Here is a 3300-nt window from a genome sequence, read left to right as displayed (position 1 = left end):
AAAATGTCTTTTCGGGAACGGGGTGTTACAGGGCACTACAGTAGGAGATCATAATATATGATAAGCCATTATAAGAAGAACCACAACATATCTCCAACATGAGATCAGTTCCAAAGACAAACCTCTCAAGTCTCAAGAGAGCTTGCTTCGACCCAGTACTACTCTGATTGATAGAAAGAATAACGAATGAAGAAAGCTGAGCCCTACATATCCTCTCACCTGAGTTTGTTTAGCAGAGCTGTGATAAGAACGTCCCTCTTCTCGGTCCTAGCCTCCTCTCTCATCCTCCTTTGCTCTTCTATCTCTCTCCACCCCTGCTCCATCATTTCTTGTAGTGGATGGTGAGGGGTGGTGGTTGGTCATGGATGGCGGTTGGCGGCTGTGAGATTAGAGAACAGAGAGATGAGGGAGAGATGGAGGGGTATTAGGGCTGGTTGAGGAAGAAACTCAAAGAGTGGACATGAGAGAGCTTCTCGCATGACTGAGAGGAAATCGACACTGGTGGTTGGGCTTGCGACGGTGCACGATGGCAAGGAGGGGGAGAAAATAGAGAAATAGAGAGGGAGTAGAGTCAGGATTGGGCGCAACAGTGGACAGAGAGAAAGGAAGGGGTAGTCAGCCGGTGAGGTATGGTGGCTTGCTCATGGTGCGGCTTCGTTGTGGCCATTCACAACGGCTGATGTTTTAGCACAAGGGATGCTGAGAGAAGGAGAGAGAGGATCTGAGAGTGAGGGTGAGAGTGAGGGGGGATTCAGCATCGACATCATGGTGCTATCGATTGTGACAACGCGGGCTAGCTGGGGGTCATGAGAGGGGATGACACAAGTATGGGGGGCAGAGAAAAGAAAGGAGAGAGGGATTATGGTTTGGGGAGGGGGCTGAAGCCATTTTCGTGCGTTTTGGCGCCCAAGTGAGAAAACAAGTTTTTGAATATTGCGGCGAATTTTTTTGTCTTAAAAAGTGAAAAAATCGCTGCAAAAGGCCAGTTTCGAAACTTGATGCTGTTAAAATACCAATTCCCTCGAACCACTTCCATCGCAACAAATCTTTTAATATTGCGGCAATTTTCCCGTTGCAAAAAGTGAAGAAATTGCCGCAAAAGACCAGTTTCGAAACTTGATGTTAAACATCTGCGGTGACATCAAAATTACTGCAATTAAAGGCTTTTTGCGGCAATTTCATTTCCATCAAACACAAAATCACTGCAAAAGGGCCCTTTTCTTGTAGTGCCTATAGTTCCAGAATTTTTTTATAATTTCTATATATTATTTATTTTTAAGAGTGTGGTCTCACCAAAATTAAATCAAAACTAAGTTTCCGGTGCGGGGAGGGGCTCTCCTATGGTCAAGCCTAGGGAGAGTTGCAACACTGGTCATCCTTGCCTCCCCTTTTTTAAAAAATAAAAAATAAAAAATAAGTTTAGGAGAAATAATAAACTTATTAATATGGATCACAAAGTTTTTTGTTCTACAGTATAATATTAGGCTACTTAATATGGAATCCAAAGTAAAAATACAAGAAAAATCATTTAAGGTTGGTGATCTATATGGAAAATAGTTGAGAGGTTTTATCCTCTAGACTTCATTGAGTAAGAAAACACTTATTTAAGGTCTCAATTATAGTATTATATACTTAATGTGTCATGAAAATATCTAGAGTTTACATGAAACTTAATAAATTTAGAATGAAAGATGAGATTCGAAAAGATCACTCGATAGTTTCTATGAAGTAAATAAATTCTAAATATTTAATTATAAAAATAATAATGGATAAATATTATTTAATGAAACATAGTCATAAAAAATTTGAAACATATATTAAGACGTATTTTTAGAATTTTATTTCTATGGTATATTGCAAATTATTGAGATCTAATTTTATATATAGTTATGTTTTTATGATTTTTGAATCTCAATATGTCACACACTAGATTTGGCCCCCTTGAAAAAATTGCTGGTTCCACCAATGGTAGCAAAATCTCTTTTGCAACCCATGAAAGTCGGGGTCTTGCTTTCGTATGCACAACTCGATTTAAGACGAGACTTTTATTGAAGATCATAATAATAATCACTACAAGGAATATGGCCTTTATCACTGGTGCAAGCTCGCCGCAAAAAGATGCTAAATTGTCAGGAATAATATTTTCCCAGCGTTTTATACTTCGCTGCTCAATGGTTGCCAAAAAACGGATGCATAAAATTGAAAAATTCTATTCCTAAGCCTCATACACCACACACCATCCTTTTTATGATTTCTTTAATTTTATTCTCTTACCAAATGTGTGGTATGTAGATTATGAGTAGAATAATTCAATTATTTTAAGAATAATAAAATAAAAAAAATCTTAGTGTGTGGTGTATGGGCTTATGACTAGCAATGCTCCATAAAATTACCTCTGTCGTTCTTCCACTAATCGCCGTGAATAACATTATTTGGGGCGAATTTTTCTACGCTACAATTAGGTCTTATACACACTGGCAAAAAGTTTTCAAATGCGGTTATAAATTGCCGGAAATGGTAAATAGCGACGATTTGAATCCGCTGCAACAACTAATTTTAGTGCCGCAAATATTGCTGATGATTCAGTCTTCTTGCCGCTAATGTTACTCTACTCCAGCGTGTATGTTCGCTGTAGAAAATTAATACCGACGGAATAAATTTCTTCAGCATTTGCAGCAGTTCATGAGTTTGCTGCAAAAAAAGATTTTTTTTGGGCACTTTTACAATCGCCATGTGAGAATTTTGTCGATTATTCTGCAATGGATTTCGCTGCAAAAACCATTCTCTAGTGCGAGCCATACGTTACGTGGTATCCATTTCCAGCCAATCTCTAAAATTGCGGCAAATATTGCGAATTACATTCAGATACCCGTCACATATGGCCAACTAAAATGCATTAGTACCTACTTTGAAAATGTTTTCTAATTGTTTAGGAACATTATGTAATACTGTATCTGCAATCCTTTCCTTAAATGCAAAACCATATATATCACAAACTCATAAATATGCATTCCTATAACAGACTCAAGTATTGAATCAAATCAACAACCATTTGATTTTAATATTCCATCCACGTACATTTGTTAAAAAGCCTTGATCAGTTTAAGACAAAACTGACCAAGGATTTTTAACTATTACATCCCAAATCTACTTAAGCATTTACAAACTTAATGCATGGAAACTACAAAATTGACCAAGGATTTTTAACTATTACATCCCAAATCTACTTAAGCATTTACAAACTTAATGTATGGAAACTACCAAAATACAAAGAAGTCAAGCATAAACCACTGAATCCAA

The sequence above is a fragment of the Juglans regia genome, chromosome 10 (genome assembly GCF_001411555.2).
Source record: "Juglans regia cultivar Chandler chromosome 10, Walnut 2.0, whole genome shotgun sequence".
Taxonomy (NCBI): domain Eukaryota; kingdom Viridiplantae; phylum Streptophyta; class Magnoliopsida; order Fagales; family Juglandaceae; genus Juglans; species Juglans regia.
The sequence above is the reverse complement of the archived record's forward strand: the minus strand, read 5'-3'. Positions refer to the sequence as shown.